Source organism: Triturus cristatus, chromosome 10 (assembly GCF_964204655.1).
Source record: "Triturus cristatus chromosome 10, aTriCri1.1, whole genome shotgun sequence".
NCBI classification, from domain to species: Eukaryota; Metazoa; Chordata; class Amphibia; order Caudata; family Salamandridae; genus Triturus; species Triturus cristatus.
In genome coordinates, this window is record NC_140593.1 from 760,767,330 (window position 1) to 760,788,283 (window position 20,954).

Sequence of the window (20,954 nt, forward strand, 5' to 3'; positions counted from 1 at the left end):
GTGTAGTGTGCAGCGCATGCGCTGCATCAGTAGACGAGACCTAAAAAGCATTGCACCAAGATGGCTGCCAATACTTCCCGGATTGGTGTGTTGGCAGCCAATTAAAGCCAAGCTTGTGCTTGCGTAGTTAGGTCCCGCCCAGATATATTAAGGTATTTTTCCTTTAATATCTCGAAAACTACTGAACGGATTTACACCATTTAAAAAATGGGCGCTTTCTGATCCAAGCACTACCTTTTTGCCAAATTTGGTGTAATTCCGTTTGCCATTTTGGCTGTAACCGTGTTTAAAGTTTAAACCGTGTTTAAAGTTGGCCCCCAAGTTTAAACCGTGTTTAAAGTTGGCCCCCAAGGACATCCTTGGGGGCCAACTTCCCAAACTATTGCCTCCAGTCAGTCCCACACATCACCATTGGTAAGTACTCGTATCAGACCACGCCCACTTTGCCCACCACTCTACAAACACGCTCCCAGGCACGCTCTTGGATGGTGATTGAAGTCCCCTTTACTGCTGGGGGTCCTTTAGGGGTCAACTAGCCTACCTTTTACCTCCAGTAAGCCCCACACAGTGGGATTGGTGAGAGGTAGACAAAGGCCATGCCCCCTTTCTCCACCACTCTGCAAATGCTCCCCCTGGCACGTTGTAAGTTGGGGGATTAAGTCCCCTTGAATCCTGAGGGTCCCTCGGGTCCAACTAGCCCAACAGGTACCTCCAGTAAGCGCCACAGAGATGCGTTGCAGAAAGGTGTAAAAAGGGGCATGGCCTGGACCACCTCTCTGAAACGCAGACCTGTGGCGCTTACTGGAGGTAACTGGTGGGCTAGTTGGCCCCCAGGGGCCCTCAGGATGGAAGGGGAATTAATTCCACAACTTAAAACGAGCCACAGTGCATGGTTGCACACATGTCATCTCAGGCCCCGCCCCCTCCCTTCACCACTGTGCAAACACGCCCCGTGGCACATTTTAAGTTGGGGGATTAAGTCCCCTTGAATCCTGAGGGTCCCTGGGGTCCAACTAGCCCACCAGGTACCTCCAGTAAACGCCACAGAGCTGCGTTGCAGAGATGTGTAAAAAGGGGCACGGCCTTGACCACCTCTCTGCAACACAGGTCTGTGGCGCTTAGTGGAGGTACCTGGTGGGCTAGTTGGCCCCCAGGGACCCTCATGATACCCCCAACTTAAAACGGCCCCCCATCCATATAAAAAAACAAGCCCCGGGGGTGGCAGTCCCCAGGACTGCGAGGGGGGCTGTGTGCCCCCCGCAAATATTTAAGAAAAGCCCTGAGGGTCACGGTCCCCGGGGCTTGGGGCGCCTTGGAGGCCCCCCGTATATTTGAAAAAACAAGCCCAGGAGGGTGGCTGCCCCTGGGGCTGTGGGGGGCTGTGTGCCCCCCGCAAATATTTAAGGAAAGCCCCGGGGGTGGCAGGCCCTGGGCCCACGCAATTACAAAATGGCATGCCCCCAGGACTTGGCCCACCTGGGTTCTAAATAATAACAAAGCACGGGAGCCTGTGCTTCGTTTTTAAAATTTTCATGGCAGGATCCGTGGATCCTCGCGACTTTGGCCGATTAAAAAAAAAATAAATGCTTTTTTTGGCCCTGGGGTTCCTTGTGGGACCCCCTAAGCAGGCCTTGAGGGTCAGGGTATTTCTACCCTGCCCCCTTTTCTTGGTTTTCGCATTTGTTTTTCTTTTTTCTTGTGACTTGGTTCTACCGAGTCACAAGATGGCTGCCAACACTTCCTGGTTTGGAGTGCTGACAGCCAATTAGAATAAAGCTCGTGGTCGGGAGGGTCCGCGGATCCACCGCACCTCTATATATCAAAACTTTGTGCTAAGAGGAATTGTAAGTTCAGAGTCAGAGTATAAGAAAGATGAAGGTATCATATCATAGCCAATAGATTCCTTGAAAAAGGGTACAAATTTGATATAGTGGAGAGGGCTAAAAATAAAGCTGATAGAATGGTGAGATCAGATTTACTGATGATGAGGAGAAAATCATAGAAGGGACACAACAATGAAAATATAGGGTTCACAACAATGACAACGAGTTTGAATTTAAAAGCCTAGCCAAATACTGCCCATTACTAAAAGTTGATCATGATCTGAGAAAATTCCTACCAGAGAAACCATGTATCACTTACAGTCGGGCTCCTACTTTGAAGTCAATTATAAGTCCTAGTGGCATATCTAGATGCATAAAACAGATTAATGGGATACAAGTAGGTAATCAATGGCTCACAAATGTGCCTGCTGGGAGCCATAAATGTTGTTCTTGTAATTGCTGTAAGTGTGTAATGGATATCATCAAAACAGACAATGGCTATAACAAAAAGAGGAGGTTTTATATTAAGGGCTTAATTATTTGTAACATAAGATCATGTGAATATCTTACTGTGTGTGGTTGTGGTTTATCGTATGGGGTTCTACAATAAAAAGAATTGAAGGAATAATAGAGAGAGCACTTGAGAGCTTTTAAAAATGAGGATTGATGATATTCAATTGTAACCCATTTTAAGGAGAAACACACCCTTGGGGCAGAGATACCAGTTACATTTAAATGAATTGAACAAGTAAACCCCAAATTGACTTAGAATTACTTTTGAGAACAAGGGAAACCTTTTGGATTAATAATTTAAAAACTGTACAAAAAGGTTCAAATATGGACACGGCACTGCTCACCTTATAGTAGTTTTAGCGATAGAAAGTGTCACCGGGTTGTGTTATTTTTAATGAGTTTGCAAAGGATTTTTCAATGACCAATCTTTTGAGAGTAGTATGGACCAATTGACCGAAATCTTGTTTATGGATGTACCTATTGGTTTATTCTTAGAAGCAATACAACTCTGAATTCCTTTCATTAATCTGATTCTGACTTTTATGCTTAAATCAACTTTGTTATTTTGGAAGAAGAGAAGAGCCCGAACTAATTCAAAAAGATCAATTGCTATATTATAAAGTTTTCAGTCTTTTATTTTATTTGAGTATGTCTGAGAACACTGTGGTAAATTTTGTTTGAGATTACTAAATTGTTGGTTACTATGTGATAATATAGATTTTTGGGCATTCTTGAAGGAGAAAGTTTTTTATTGCTGACAGACAATAATGTACTATATATAGTAAAGGTTGAAAAAATCCTGATCATCAAGAGTTAGCACAAATCCAATCATAGTCTTCTAATGAAGGGGTGATGGGTTTGATCGTATGTAGGGGAGATACAGATTGAATGAATTAAAGTTTGATATTGTAAAGTCAGTTTATTCTAAAATATAATTGAAATTTGAAGAGACAAATTAGTTAGAAGCCAAATTTATGATTCCACAGTCTTTCTTCCATTACAACAGAGAAAGGTAAATGGTGTACTACTACATCTGAGTTACACCACGTGGCAGAACTTTGGAGGGAATCCATGAAGTATAAAAGTCTTTGCCAATATGGTGCTGCATTCAGCAGGAATTAGCTTGTGTGGTCATTTGTGAAAGCTCATGTTGACTCCCAGTAAAACCTACACTCAGATTAGGGGGCTTCAGACTTAAGGTCTTAATAATTATAATTTCAAATGAAAGTATACATATTTTGTCTTTATTGTTTTATAGACGGTTTCATGGATTCCTTTACCTGTGGGAGAGAAAATGTTAATTAATCAAAGAAAAGACACTAAGAGATAAAGGATTCTTTAGCTTCTGAATTTCGAACAGGTGAGTAGCAATCAGTACATATTATTGAATCTAGGGGGAACAAATCCAAACTGAATGCTTAGTAATCAATAAGGAAACGTGATAAAGTTGTTTTAAAGTAAACAAATATCAAAATTTGATAACAATTTGTGTATAGTAAAGTAGAGTGACGTACATTGGTGTGGCGTACAAAGTTATAGTGGATAGTAGAAAACAATAAGATACACAACAGCTGACCAAGGTCAAGCACCTCAATTCCAATAATTGCATGTGTCAAAAGTCAAGTGCAACAACTCCCCGCATCCGCTGTTGAAAGATGCCAAATCAATAAGCCAGTCCAAATATCTATTTGCGCCATCAACAGTTACCAGGCTGTCTGATTTCTCTTATCTATGACAAGATACCGATAGCGGGATCTATTGGTTCCCGTTTATTATTATATGTGTGAAACTACTGCTTCTGCATTGGCGATTCATTTTGTATCTCATTCTCCCTTTATTAAGGGATCAATCCAGGTTTTATATATACCTGCTTCCATTAACTATTAGGAGCCTTTACTTGATACAAGTTGAATATTCCTTATCATTGATTTACGCTTCAGAATTATATGGATTGACGTATTTGAAGTATCCGTAGTAGTGTCTGAACACACTTCAAGCATTTAACTTGAATCTTCATGTTCTCTTAGAAATTGTTTTGATATTCCTAGTAAGCCCTGACGAAGTTCCCGTGGCACTGGGGAACGAAACGCGTTGGCTGTGTGCCGTTTTTAGCAAAACAACTATGAATAAAAGGAGAATTTATTTGGACCACAAGTGCGTTTCCTGTTTGACTCCTACTAGAGTGCACCTTACATTTTTTGGGACTGGCATAGTGGATAGTAGAATGGAGTACAGTGAAATGGTGTTGAGTGGAGTGACATAGAGTGGGATAGCACAGAGTGGAGTGTTGTGCAGTAGAGTTGTACAGAGTTGACTTGTGTAGAGTGGATTGGAGAACAGTGTAATGGTGTACAGTGCAGTTGCAAAGACTGGAGTGTCGTACAATGGAGTGGCATACAGCAGAATAGAATAAAGTGGAGTGGAGTACAGTGTAGAGGCGTAGAGTGGACTGTGGTGAAATAAATGTGTACAGTGGAATACCGTAGAGTGGAGTGGCATATAGTGGAGTGGCATAGAGCGGAGTGAGTTGCAGTGCCGAGGGGTACAGTGGAATAGTGTAAACTTAAGTGGCTTAGAGTTGATTAGTCTACAGTGGACTGGTGTACAGCGGAATAGCATACACTGGAGTGGGGTAGAGTGAAGTGGAGTAGAGTAAAGTTGCATAGAGTGGAGTGAGTTACAGTGTAGTGGTGTACAACAGTAGAATAGTGCAGACTTGAGTGGCATAGAGTGTAGTGGCATAGAATGGAGTGGTATGGAGTGGAGTTTTTAGAGTGCAGTATCATGGATTGGAGTGTTCCAGAGTGGAGCAGGATAGCATGTAGTGGGGTAGGCTGTAGTGGCGTACAATGCAATATCGTACTATGTAGTGGCATACAGTGGAGTGTTGCAGAGTAGAGTGGCATACAGTGGAATGGCATAGAGTGTAGTGACATAGAGCGGAGTGACATAGAGTGGAGTGGTATACAGTGGAATAGCATAGAGCGTAGTGACATAGAGAGGAATGACATAGAGTGGAGTGGCATACAGTGGAGAAGCATTCAATGGAGTTGTTTATACGATTACACGCATGCTACCTCTGATCGAACATTAACCTTTTTGGGGTATTGTATATATGTTTATTAAGCGTTAATGTTTGTCGCAAAATCATTTTACAAATACCAATGACTGTTTATGGTTATGCAAATGTGAAGCGCTCTGATAACCCACTCAGGGTCATGTCCACGCGATAGAAAACACCAAATAAATAAATAAATAAATAAATAAAATAAGTTGTCCAGAGTGGAAATACATTGAGTATACCTGCGTACAGTGTAATGATGGAGAGTGGAGTGGCATACAGCGGAGTAGCGTAGAGTAGAGTAGCGTACAGGGGAATGGCATAGAGTGTTTCAGGATACAATGTAGTGATTTAGAATGGAGTGGCTTAGAATGGAGTAGTGTACAGTGTACAGTGTACAGTGGATTGTTGTAGAGTGGAGCAGTGTATAGTAGTGTGAAATACAGTGGAGTGGTGACAGATGGAATTCACTGGAATAACTTATAATGCAGTGGTGCACACCGAAGAGGAGTGCAGTGGAGTGGCATAGAGTACAATAGCATATACTGTGGTGTTATAGATTTGAGTGGTGTACATTGAAGCATGGTAGAGTGGAGGGGCATACACTGGAGTGGCGTAGACTGGAGTGTCAGAGAATAGAGTGGCATAGAGTGTAATAGCATACAGTGGTGTGGAGTAGAGTGGATTGGCGTAAAGAGGAGAAGAATGGAGTGGCATACAGTGGAATTGCACATGGTGAAGTGGCATATAGTGGAGTGATGTAGACTAAAATGGTGTAGAGTGTAATCGTGTTTAGTCTAGTAGCATACAGTGAAGTGGCATACAGTGGACTGGCGCAAAGTGGAGTGCGCTAACTGAAACAGATGTAGTGTGAAAGGGTCAGAAACATACATTATAAGGTATAATTGTTAAAGTTATAAGTTTTAAAAACACGTAGTTATATATTGTGCTATAGTATACCTCTATGAGTTTGTGGTCTTAGATATAGGTGGTAGTAGGTTTTATTGTTGTTCGCTACTAAATACCACTTTATTAAAAGTATTAGTAGGTAGAGAAATGTATTTATACATTTGGATATATGTTTACAACATTTTAGGGAGAACTGCACATTAAAAAAAATTACATTTAAGCAGTGATATCATTTTTTGATATCCATCACAGTGTTCAGTAGAGTCTTTGTGCATATTTAAATATGTTGAATAGAGAAAATACACTCTAGTACACTATATTTGTAAAATATAATGTGTTGCAGTGTATTTTAAAAATATTACCAATTTATTTTAAGTACCACGGTACTCCCAAGGCAGTACAAGGCATAGAAACTAAATAATGTTCCCTACCTATTACCAATTTAATAGAGTAGTAATAGGTAGGGGGGAAATCTCAAACCTATATCTAATGGCATAACTTAGAACATAGCCAAACTAAATTTAAAAACTACATGGCGTCCTTTAAATTTTCTAAAGTCAGTCACTAGGCAATCACATAATGACTTGTCATTGCTATGTACCATAATACATCTGCGATATTCCACAACATTTTGCAAAAGTACAGTGCCTACAGATATCACTAAGTTAAAATCCCTTATAACTTAAAAAATACTTACCATACTTACCCAAAAGGATCATCTACGTATAATAATGTATGATCCTGCTAAATTTCATTCAAATCCGTAGAGCTGTTTTCCTGCTACACATGAGTACAAAGTCTATGGGAAATGTATTGGTGCCCGAATGCATTTTGGGACTCCCTTTTGTCTTTTCACTCCCTTGACGAATTTCCGCAAAGCTTTGCCTAGTCCACCAATATAGAAAGTGAAATAGGCCTGCAATGTTTTATCGAGATTTGTAAAATGGGAGCAAAGTTAATGGTGAAAAAGCAGAGGAATTCCTATCTCTGGAAACCCTAACTATAACTACAGAATATAAAAACCTTACACAATTCTCTTTCCCTCCACTCTCTGACTTATCCCAAACCTTTCAGATTACAATAGACTCCAAAACACATGCTTTCCAAACACCTTTCCTTCTACCTACTCATCCAACTTACAGGTGCATATGTTTCCTTTACTAATCCATTTCAATGAACCTATCTCTCTTCAAAAAAGTAGAGCAAATGTATAACTTCTCGAGTGCACAAACTTAACACAACTAATCGTACAAAGAAAGGGAAGCACATATTGCTAATCTACTACTTATTTACCTCCACCCTTGGGTACTCTTTACTCACCACAAAGCGATTAAATTCCTAATCAAGGGTAGTGAGAACTATACAAGTACAATTTTGCAATCCTCATTCAATATGGTAGCCAAATTGACAATCTATGATGAAGTAATGAAGGAGGAAACATTTTAGATTTTTTTTAGAAGAGACACCTGAGGTAGGAATTTATTTTACATTGGTGGCAGTGTGTGCATTGAGCTTTTGATACTGCAGCCCTGGAATCACAGCCAGCTCTTCTAGCAAATGCAAGTCACTGCATTAAGTGACATTGACAAGTTTAAAATACTTTGGGGGTTATTCTGATGGTGGATGGACTGCATCCGATGGCTCGTTTGATGCGGTTCGACCGCCATCTGCTGCCGTGGTCCAACCGATGCACTACAATGTGTGCAGCAGGCGGAGGGACAGTCTGATGCTTTCCAATTGGCTCAAGGAGCCTGTCAGACTGTTGGGGGTCAGTGACCCCTTCAATAGGGGTGGGGGCCTTCTCAGGCACTGCTGCAGGGATTACTATCTCCCTTTCTGCCTCCCCTTTCATGTTGATTCTCCCGTCATGAAAAGGCAGGGGGAAAGTGACTTAGTGGGCCTCTAGCGGCCCTCCTTTGCCCCTTGGCCCTCCCCTATGGGGCCTGAAGGGCACCTATGGTATCCCCCTAAACATCCCTGCACCACATGATTTAGGAATGTTTTTAAAGTGTATATTGTGCCTGCAGCACAAACGACAATTGAAAATATACAATTTGCGACCACCGTGAAGGCAGTTGCATTGCAATAAGGTCAGGGGAACAACTGGCACCTTGTTGTGCGTTCCCTCTTCCGCTATGGTGCTGGTCAGACGAGAGTCCGTCTGGCATTGTAATGCTGCCCTTTGAGTCTATACCAGTCAGGATCAGGCCCTTCCACATGTATGGCCATGAAACATAACAATGAGGTTAACATGTCTTTTGCAAGAACCATAATCCCTCAATAGCAACACAAGGGGGTTAGGAAGGCTAGCCTGGATATCAAAAAGAACAAAGAGTTTGTGTATGCTCATTAATGGCTTTAATGATTTGCAGAGGTGTAAAAGAAGGGTTCACTGACAAAATATTGCCACCTAAAATATCGTGCTACAAAAATATCTTCATTCTTTACTTCTAATGGTAAGCACAAAAATATCGAGAAAAAAAATATTGTTGTCACTAATATCAATGTATAAAATGTATAGAATATTGTTTGTAAAATATATATATATACATTTAAATTGCAGATATTAAATACATTAAATAATAACATTCATATAATAAATATATTGAATTTCATTTGAAAAATAAAATATGTTTAATATTTATTAAAAACAAATCTAACAATTACGCCAGGATAATGTAAATTATAACAATTTAAATAAACTATAACAGTTTACATTTAATACATATAGGGGTATATTCACAAGAACGTGTGATAACTACTGCAAGAGTAGCTTAACACAACTCTCAACATCGCAGCCCATTGCAGGAAAATAACCCCGTGTCAACGTGAAATTCACAGCAATGCGGTACTATGCGATAGTTTGCTGAAACCGCGGACAATGACCGCGATACAAACACCTCAACGGAGATAAAAACACAAACCACAATATCAAAAAACCTGCGATGGGCCAAAGCGCGAAAACAAAACAGTGACAACCAGTGCGAGGGCAGCAATACACATTCGTAATGCGGGAAAAAGCACAAGAACAGCATACGGAAAATGCCATAGAAAAAGCATCAACAGCGGAGTACCACGGATGCACCCTGACCGACTGCAGAGGACAACATGTACACCACAACATCCAAGCACCGTGGAAGAACAGAACCGACCGGCACACCGGATGAAAGAGACCAGTGGCAGACAAATCAGAGCCGCAGGAGCGACTTGCCCACCGTGCTGCATACGCACATAAGGAAAAGTGCACCTCGACATTGACAACATCCTGGTACAAACAGCAAACCCTCCACACAGAACACAGGACACAATAGGTTCAGCAAATGTGCACACCATGGCAAATCACAACTGAAACCGCAGGGACATGGAACATGACAATGTACAAGTACAACCTGTTATCGGCAAATATGTTTTAATCACACATGCATCGCTATTGGACATCCTCAATCATCCCACGATTGCCATGGACGGCCACAATGTGACGTGCTCATGAGAAGTAAGTGTCAATGATGGAGTTCCTATGGGCCATTCCTGCCGCAGCTGCAGTGGGATGTGGGCCCCCTGTCCCATCATCACCATCATCGTCCGGTACCTCTGGAACTGGGATCCATGGGGCATTGGTGTGAACACAGACGTTGTGCAACACACAACATGCAACAATCATCTTGCACACGATGTCCTGGCTGTACAGGAGCTTCCCACCTGTGCCATCCAGGCACCTGAAACGTGACTTCAACACGCCAAATGTGCGTTCAACGATGCCCCTGGTGCGAATGTGCGCCGCATTGCATTGCCTCTGGGCGGGTGTGTTCGGGTCTCGGAGGGGTTTCATCATCCAAGGGCAGAGTGCATATCCTTGATCACCTGTGACAGTGCAGGGAGAAAAGAGTCAATACTTCTCCCTGCGTTCGGCGTGGCTCTAGCTCCAGACCTCTGATGTGATGGCTGGCGTTGTCAGCCCTTGTGGGGCAGTAAGGTATCCTGGGCCCTTGTTCCTTCTCAGTAAGATCAGGTCTAGGGTTGGACAGCACGTCTGGTAGCAAAGGATCTTCAGGTATTGTATCAATAAATGAGAGACACTTGTGAAGCCTGGGGCAGGTTCCCTGGGCTCTTGTAATTGTAATTTCTTTTATATAGCGCTTACTACCCCTGACAAGGCGTTCAATCACTTTTTCGGCGGGTAGCACGCTACTCCAGAACTCAAACAGGATTAGTGTCCAAGCTCTAGAGCTCTATACCGTTGAGGTCAAGAAGGGCCAGAGGGGGCACACAGCCTCCTGTGCTTATGCCCAGCTTTGTGAAAGGAGAAGCTGTTGTAAGCTCGCACCTGGGCCTCATATTAGGATAGAAGCCATTGTCTGCCTCCTCCATACCCACAGAGCCCACGGGTTCTCCAGTTTAACCCTTGCTTAGTAGATTAATTTACTATTTGTGTCTACACAGCCTCAGCTCCGCCAGGCATTTAGCACTATGTACCCCTGGGGACATATTTTCAAGCGCTACTCCAGAGCCTCCTCCCACGACAGTGCCAGACTGAGGCTTGTAGTGCTAGAAGTGATGGAGGGTGACACATGCCCACCTCTTGCAGCATTTATTTCACCTCATTGCAGTGGAACTTTCTGCTGCTGCCTCCCCCTCCCCCCGAAGCAGCGAATCCACCTCTGCTGGCCAAACTCACACACAGATGGATCCAGTTAGATTGCTTCCTTCCTCTTCTGTTACGTACCGAGCTTCCCTTCTTGTCCTCTCATTCTGTATCCTTATCTGGCCTGTCCAATTCACTCTTGCAAACCCTTGATCGTGCACAGCGCTCTGTTGCTTTGTAGCTTGTTTGGCGCTATATAAGTCACATCCATACACTTGTACACTTTGTGGATTTTGAACAGCTCGCCAGCCACCAGTTTTTTGGCCTTCCTGTCCTGTTGGGACTCACTGGGTAAACTTTCCCTCACGTATTTTGGGGTGCTCCGCAGGGTGGGGGGAGGTCTTCTGGCTGTGACCGTATGGATAGATCTAGATATGTCACTAGTGAGTTTTCCCAACAAAGGGTGCTCGTGCTTGTGGTGAGGGAGGGGAATTCCAGTGCATGTGACCCTGTGGATAGACCCAGCAGAGGGGCCACTGAAGGTATGATGAGTCCTTTCACACTACCATCAAACTCTTGCATGTCCATCATTCGGTGGATTGCTGTCTAACAAGTTGAGAGCGTTCTTTAGTCTGTGGGTGTTTGTGGCATGTCATTTTATTATCTCTTTCCTCCTAAGTCTTTCTCTGCATACATACCCTCTCCATGGAGATATTTCCTGCCCCAGGGCCCATCTTTCAGTCTTTGTCCTTTCTGTGGTTACCCACCTGTGCACGCCATCTTGTGCTCACATGCATGTCTCCTTCATGCAGTCTTCTCACTCCCTCCCTTCCTGTCTTGTGTCAGTTGCAGTGAGCAAGTGGCTAAGGAGGCACCTCTTTTTTCTGCTGGGAACATCTCTCGACGCTTCCCTTTGCTGTCTTTGTATTGCCATGTCCAGGGAGTCTTCTGTAATATTGCAATTTGTACCCCACAGACTATGTTTATTTGTTTAGCTTTTTGAAAAGTGTGGGTTTCGTCTCACAGCATATTGGAGCACTCAGCACGAGACGCATTTGCACATCCTGTAGGTAACATAAGGGGTGTGACACATATTCGTAGGGGCATATTAACAAGGCTATATCGCCTGGAGTGATGATGGGACATTTCTGGCGATAATGTGCCGATCCCTAGGTATCGATGGCTAACGCAGGATTTGATATCGCAATCGCGATGATTTTATCGTGGGTTTTCACACCCCTTCCCTGTTACTATCGCCATGTAGCGTGGGATTGATAATACCCCGCTAACATGGCGATAATAATCGGGGTTAGGCTGCGTTAACTTTTCTGCCGTTGACTGACGATGGAGATAGTTATGGCCCGTCATTGTGAATATCCCCAGTATGTCACTTACAAGTCGAAAATATCTCAAGGGCCAAAGAGGTCAAATGTGTGCTTAGTTGGCCCTATCCACTTCCTTAGATGATATGCGGAGGACAATCTTTTGGGAGACACTTTAAGAAAAGTAAATGGTGCATGGTCTACTGAGTCTTCTCATGCTACCTACTGAAGGTCTTGAAGCATCTGACTATTGTTGCAGAGGGAGCCAAATGCATGATTTAAGTACACTTGTGGAACCCACTAAGGCTGACTGATGACACTGTTCTGTTTAAAGGACATGTTCATTAATTGGAAGGTTCTTCGTCTCCCCCCTTTACTATATGTGCATAACATTATTTAACTAGCAAGCATTCCATTAACTCTTCAATAACTCACTCAATGCTATTACTGTTTTATTACAAGGAAAGAAAGCTGAAAATGCAGAGAAGGGTAGTGCATTTTTATCTGGCCATAGATCTGAAGTCGCCCTACACTCTTTGTAAATGCTTAATCCCTTCCTCATGCGTCTTCCAATAATTACCCACATATATGTTTTACAGATTCATTCTCTGGGGCACCTCAAACAGAATTAATTAGAACACCAACCGGCTCCTCATATAAGCACATTAGGCTATGTGTAAAGATTGCCTGGACATTCATTTTGAGAGTAAAACCAAATTACTAAAATATGTCCTTCTCTACACTACAACAGATTGAGTTTGCCAAGAATTAAATATTTTAAGCTTCGAAAATATAGCTAAGGCAAGCTCATATATATTTTGGGCTTGAGTTTGATTTAATTGTGAGGCCACTGAGGTGAAATTTTAGGTCACAATATCACAATTACAGTGGCTATGTTATCTATCACAAATGTGTGACATAGGAATTGGCACCCTAAATGAAATTGAAGGGTGGTATACATATGAACATGGAAATCCTTGATACCCTCTGCTGAAAGCACATATGCGCCCTGAATACATCTTAACTTCAGTTAAGAGCTATCTTGATAATTAAGCGCTCAAGAATCCACCAGCACTCGTAAGTAAGCAATGACTGGACCTCCAGTTTTGTAACATAGGGGCTGATTATGATGATGGTGGGTCCCACCGCCATCGGAACAATGATATCCGCCTGCCATATTTAATTTGCGGGCGGATAGGTGGCTGTCGGAAAGACCGACCGCGACACATCCAACAGGCTCCTTGAGCTGGCCGGTGCGGCAGAGGGGGTTGTGTTCCCTACCATGGCGGCGGGGCCTACCAGGCACTGCCGTAGGGATTTCAATGTCCCTTTCTGCCCGCCTTTTACCCCCACCATGAAAAGGCAGGCAGAAAGGAACTTTGGGGGCCTGTAGCGGGCTTCCCTCCCCCCCTGGCCTTCTGATATGGGCACTGGGCACACCTATGGCACCCCCCTACATACCCCTGCACCATGTGGCAGGCACTGCATGGTGGGTGCCACGTAGTGCAGGGATATGTCAGGTGTCCCTATTTTGCATTGCGGCGGGTGCTGCAGCCAGCAGCACCCGCCTCAATGCAAAGTATAGACATACCGACCGCTGAGGTGGCCGTCTCATCATAATGCCTACATTGTGACTGCCTTCAGCCTATCGGGCGGTCCTGTGTCCAATAGGGTGGGCGTAAGTCCCCCCGCCATCAAGCCCCATATGTACATTCATCCAAGCATTCTTCAGCCAGGTATACCTCCAAGTGTCTGAAGGTAGCAACAGATCATTTCTTTCGTTTTTTTGATGGAATACCAATTGAAGTCTTTAAACATTTTTGATTGTTTTCTTAGTTTTTTGGCAAAATAAAAATACACTTAAAGTCTACTTTGGATTGTAGGCAATGCCAAAAGGATGTTTTCTTTCAGATGCTGCCACTTTGTCTTTCTGAGAACTTGAAAGCATTTTACCTGAAACCTAGTGAATAAGGATAGCTTTTCTAGAAGTAAAAATATTTATCGCTCTTGCATCTGAGGGTTTATAAAGGATTAAGGTTTTCAAGTTTCGGGTACGCATGTTCACATGCTTTGAAAATGTTAAAGTAGCATCTATTATAAATACCTTTAATTCTATCTTACTGTCTGTCAAGAATTCCTGTCATGCGAGGGGAGGAAAACGGTAACCAGCGAAAACGGACTACATCTCCCAGGATGCTTAGCGGTTGAGAGGTTATGTAAACAGGAGAGCTGTTACATAACTCAAGGAAAACACGCCCTTATGTAAACAGGAGAGCTGTTACATAACTCAAGGAAAACACGCCCTTATGTAAACAGGAGAGCTGTTACATAACTCAAGGAAACACGCCCTTATGTAAACAGGAGAGCTGTTACATAACTCAAGGAAAACACGCCCTTATGTAAACAGGAGAGCTGTTACATAACTCAAGGAAACACGCCCTATAAAGGGAGGAACCGGGAGGTACAACGCTGTCGGATATTGTGTTTACACCGACGTACCTGCTTAGTGAAGAGCAGTGTTCCGGAGTGGTGCTCCAGTAAGGCAAGAACGGAGGTAGGTCGAGTCGTTACTCCCTGGGCCGTGTCTTGCCCCATCGTCACCTGTGAAGGACCCGGAAGCTCTACTGGATAACCATTGAGCTTCGCTTTTTGACTCGGCTGAGTCAAAGCGCAGAGGCGCTTTTGCTGGTTGGAGTCGTAACTCCCAGCCCGACCAGAGATACAGGGACTGCCAGCTGTAACGCACACCAGGAGGTGTTTGCCGCGTTACAGACTCGGAAGTCCACAGGATCGATCGAGCGGCTGCTCTCGGTTCAGTCTTCTTTGCTTGTGATTGGGGAATCGGTGACGCATCACCAGGAGGTGACTCCGCGTCCCGGTGCAGTCTGAGGAAGAGGTTGAGCGGCTGCTCCCTCAGGTAGAGACCCCGGCTGGGTGTTTCCCTGACTCCTCGATTCTCCCCAACACTCTTCGTGCCCCTCACAGCCTACCGATTGGCATTGTCGGCCATTTCATTTCTGCCCTCTGTTGGCATACGCCGGGATCGGCGTATATGCAGAGGACGGTTAGGACCATCCGTGCTGTGGGCTGGTAACGTACTTAGCCTGGAGGATTCCAGTGACTATAACCTTTGTTTATTCCTTGTATTATTTTTGCCTTCATTAAAATAACTAAACCTTCACAAGTGGTTGCGTTCTCATTATCGTGTCTGTTAAACGATCCTGAGACGTTCAGGGCGTTACACTGTCATACTGTGATGTAAAAGGTTCAAGATAGTGAGAGCTCAGCTGCCAAATAGATATAGGTGCCGATTACGATCCGGTAAAAACCGGGTACGAACCGTCGGTCGGAGCGTTTTCTCCGTCCGACTCGTACCCGGTCGTAAAACTTTACAAACATGGAATTACGATTCGCACGGAAACACCATTTCCGTACGAATCATAAAAAACACCGACCGACGAAAATATACATACGAATGTGATCCGGGAATGCTGCGACGTGACGTCGGGATGCTTTCAGGCAGCGTTTCACAACCCAGGAACCACGATTCGAACCGACAGCAGTCCGGACGGCAATATTTTCACGGCACCCAAAAAGTGCCGGAAAAGCGAAGTACGCTGCGAAACGACCAGAGTAGGTGGCCCGGTATGTGCCGTAACCCCCCAGCCCCCGTACGTACGTGCTGACCCCCCCCAGCCCCCGTACGTATGCACCGACCCCCCCCAGCCCCCGTACGTCCGAGTCGTACCCCCCCAGCCCCCGTACGTCCGAGTCGTACCCCCCGTGTATGTACACCCTTGTACGTGTCGAACCCCCCGTGTATGTACCCCCGTGTACGTGTCGAACCCCCATGTATGTACACCCTTGTACGTGTCGAACCCCCCGTGTATATACACCCATGTACGTTCGAGTCGTACCCCCACCCGTGTATGTACACCCTTGTATGTGTCGAACCCCCCGTGTATGTACACCCGTGTACGTGTCGAACCCCCCGTGTATGTACACCCTTGTACGTGTCGAACCCCCCGTGTATGTACACCCGTGTACGTTCGAGTCGTACCTACACGGGTGGGGGTACGACTCGAACGTACACGGGTGTACATACACGGGGGTTCGACACATACACGGGTGTACAGACACGGGGGTACGACTCGAACGTACGGGGGCTGGGGGGGTACGACTCGGACGTACGGGGCTGGGGGGGTACGACTCGGACGTACGGGGGCTGGGGGGGGTCAGCGCGTACGTACGGGGGCTGGGGGGGTCGGCACATACATACGGGTGCTGGGGGGGATTCGACTCGTACATAGGAGGGCTGGGGGGAGTGTTGGGCGCGTATGCGGGCACATGTCTCCATGGTTGCTATGGGAGTTCGGTGCGGACGGTGTTTTTTCCATACGGTTGTAACATCGGACGCACGGGATGGATCGTAATTCCGCGGTCGGACTTCACTTTTCACATTTGTACGGTAAATCATCCGTGGACGTGTTGGACACATTTTCCGACCCGAGTACGTGTGGGGAATAATTCCCAATGCGATTCGTATGGACTTTTTACCATGCGAATCGTAATTGGCAGTTTGTACGGCACTTGTACGATTCGTACGGTAAAAAGACCGGATACGAGTCGTACGGGGAATTTTTTTACCGGATCGTAATCGGCACCATAGTATATATTTAATGAACTGTAATATAGTGATTTTAAACTGAATACATTTTTGTTGTAATTTCAATTAATTCATTTATTTGTAAATGTTGATTATGACACCGGGTGCAAAATCACAAATTAACCATTATTTTCCCATCCCCGCTCAAACCACTGTTGGTAATGTATACTACAAGACTACTGAATTTTAAATATTGTCCTAAAAAAAACCATCTAGCTTATAAACTACAAAAAATAATCAAGATTATGTATATAGGAAGTAAACGTATAATACATTTAACTACACATGTATATACCTTGATGATATATTACCAATTCCACAGATTTTTTCCACAGCCCATTTCTGCATGTCAAACATGCTGAAATGTACTGAGGAAACTGCACAATAAATACCGGTAAACACAAATTTTGGTACGTAAAACACCAAAATCCGCATGGAATTCTCTATTTACAGGACGAAACTGGAATTGAAGCCATACTGTTGCAAACTACTGGGATCAGGAAATATCCAAAATAAATCTGGGGCACTTGTAATCATGGCCCAGATCTTGAATCTTCATTTGACAGTTTTTTTGTGTGAAAATGAAGCAACTTGAATTTGATTAATACTTAACATTACCAAGTCTTAGGAGATGAGTTGGCCTAACGGCTGGGGGGGTCGATGTCAGATCTGGGGAACTGCGTTCGAGTCTCGGTAAGGACGCGCAACATCCTGTGATTCTGGGCAAATCACTTAGGTGCCGATCACGATCCTGCAAAAACCGGGTACGAACCGTCGGACGGAGCACAATCTCCTCCCGACGCGTACCCGGTCGTCAATTTTCACAAACAAGGAATTACGATTCGCACGGGTACACCATTACCGTACGAATCGTAAAAAAGCCCGACCGAACAAAAAAACACCTACCAATGCGATCCGGGAAAGCGCCGACCTGACGTCGGGACGCTCGCAGCCAGCCATTCACGACCCAGGAATCACGATTCGCACCGACGTCACCCCGCACGGTGAATATTTTGCGGCAGCCAAATACTGCCGGGAAATCAGGACGACGCGAACAAGGACCACCAGTACGCGACGGACAGACGACGACGCGAACAAGGAGGACCAGTACGTGACGGACACACAGGACGACGCCACCAAGGAGGACCCGTACGCGACAGGACGACGCGATCAAGGAGGACCCGTACGCGACAGGACGACGCGAGCAAGGAGTACCAGTACGCGACGGACAGACATGGACCCGAACCTACGAGTCATCCCTGCCCTCATAGCAGTACACCTCCTCTACAGGTTACGACGCAGACGCCGCAGAAGGTCAGAATCACTAAGGGAGGGGGGAAAGTGGGGTGGGGTGGGGGGGGCACGACCAGGGCAGGCCACAAAACAACCACATAAGTCACACACCACACATGGCCTGGACATACCTGACTCCCATGCCCTGGTCACCACGAGGGGGTGGGGGCGTGTCCTGATAAGCCAGCGACCGCCACAACGGAAGTCCGTCACCACGCGAACCGGCAACACAACCAGACAGGTACGTCCCGTACCCACGCCTGAAGAGCGTGGGTACGAGTCGGACCACGCCCACACACGTCACCCCAACAATGGCGGGACGGATCGCACCCACGTGGCAAAGGCCTGGGTACGGGCCGCACAAACATCACATAGCGTGGGGACGGATATGTACGGACCCTACCCCCACCCCGTATGCAAGGAGCGTACCCCCCACCCCAACAGTGCAAGTACGACGCGAACCCTCACCCGCGTATGCAAGGAGCGTACCCCCAGCCCAACAGTGTAAGTACGACCCGTACCCCCACCCGCGTATGCAAGGAGCGTACCCCCCATGCCAACAGTGTTAGTACGACCCGTACCCCCACCCGCGGACGTACGGAGCGTACCCCCACCCCAACAGTGTAAGTTCGACCCGTACCCTCACCCGCGTATGCATGGAGCGTACCCCCCATGCCAACAGTGTAAGTACGACTCGAACCCCCACCCGCGGACTCACGGACCGTACCCCCACCCCAACAATGTAAGTTCGACCCGTACCCTCACCCGCGAATGCAAGGAGCGTACCCCCCAGCCCAACAGTGTAAGTACGACCCGTACCCCCACCCGCGTATGCATGGAGCGTACCCCCCATGCCAACAGTGCAAGTACGACGCGAACCCTCACCCGCGTATGCAAGGAGCGTACCCCCCAGCCCAACAGTGTAAGTACGTCCCGTACCCCCACCCGCGTATGCATGGAGCGGACCCCCATGCCAACAGTGCAAGTACGACGCAAACCCTCACCCGCGTATGCAAGGAGCGTACCCCCCAGCCCAACAGTGTAAGTACGACCCGTACCCCCACCCGCGTATGCATGGAGCGTACCCCCCATGCCAACAGTGCAAGTACGACGCGAACCCTCACCCGCGTATGCAAGGAGCGTACCCCCCAGCCCAACAGTGTAAGTACGACCCGTACCCCCACCCACGTATGCAAGGAGCGTACCCCCCATGCCAACAGTGTTAGTACGACCCGTACCCCCACCCGCGGACGTACGGAGCGTACCCCCACCCCAACAGTGTAAGTTCGACCCGTACCCTCACCCGCGTATGCATGGAGCGTACCCCCACCACACCAGTGTAAGTAGACTCGTACCCTCACCTTGAATGCATTGAGCGTACCCCCACCGTGTATGTGCCAAGCGTACATATCCTGAAATCGGAGGTGTGTGTGCAGAGTCCACCCAGCAGTGCCCTGAGACAGGAGGGGTGGTTGCCTATCACTCCCAGCAGTGCCCTGAGACAGGAGGGGTGTGTGCAGAGTCCTCCCAGCAGTGCCCTGAGACAGGAGGGGTGTGTGCAGAGTCCTCCCAGCAGTGCCCTGAGACAGGAGGGGTGGGTGTGGAGTCCTCCCAGCTGTGCCCAGAGACAGGAGGGGTGGGTGTGGAGTCCTCCCAGCAGTGCCCTGAGACAGGAGGGGTGTGTGCAGAGTCCACCCAGCAGTGCCCTGAGACAGGAGGGGTGGTTGCCTATCACTCCCAGCAGTGCCCTGAGACAGGAGGGGTGTAACACATGTGTGTGAGGGCAGAATTATCCACATGCATACTGGCTACAAGGGAACATGTCCCCATGAACTCATGTCAACAGACTCCACACACAAGTACAGTGATCATCAAGGATGCCACGATTGTTGCAGGTGGAGACATGGCCCTGCATGCATGGCCAAAGTAGAAGGGCTCCGTCACACACACAGCTCATGTAGACACAGCTCTGCGCTAAACATTGGGAACACCCTGCAGGGAAGAAAGCTGGGTACACAGAGGAAGGAATACACCCTGGGACAAGTGCACCATGCAGTAACTGCTTACATGAACAAAGAAAGTTCGCCAACACCTTGTGATGGCACACAGATCCCAGGGTCCCACCAATGAGCAGTACACTACTACATATCCCACACACCCAAACCCTTACACACCACCAAAAACCATGTAGCAGCCCCACCAACACCAATACCAGCATAGCAGTAGTGTGATAATGAAAACAAAATTAAGCTTTATTCAGCATGAGCACAATGTCCGTGGATCGCAGGCAGTTCAATCTTCACAAAGCCCATAGGGCAGTCAATGATTCTCAGCTGGATGGGGGACACAGTGGGATGCGTGTCCCCTACCTTGCCTGCACAGTCAAATGGCATTGTCTTCCACACTGGTGAGGGCATCAGGGGGGGGGGAAGCAACAGGCACCGCAGGGACATCAGGGCAAAGGGGCGGCGTTGTGGGTGCAGGGATGGAGGACTCCACCACAGGGGGTGGGTCAGTGCCAAAGGCGGAGGCCAGGATGGCACTACACACCTTTGCAAGGTCCTCCAGGGAGTCCCCTGCACCCGAAGGGACCTCAGGCCCCAAGGAGGGGGCGGGGTCAGAGGGATGGGTCGCAGCGCCACCGGGGGAGGGTGGAGACAGGGGGGGAGACTCAACCACCCTGACCGTGGACCTCCTTGACCGCTTGCGTGGTGGTGTAACTGTGGGGCTCAGGGACAGAGCGGCCATGAAGGAGTCCTTGGGGGAGATGTGGCCAGGAGAGCTG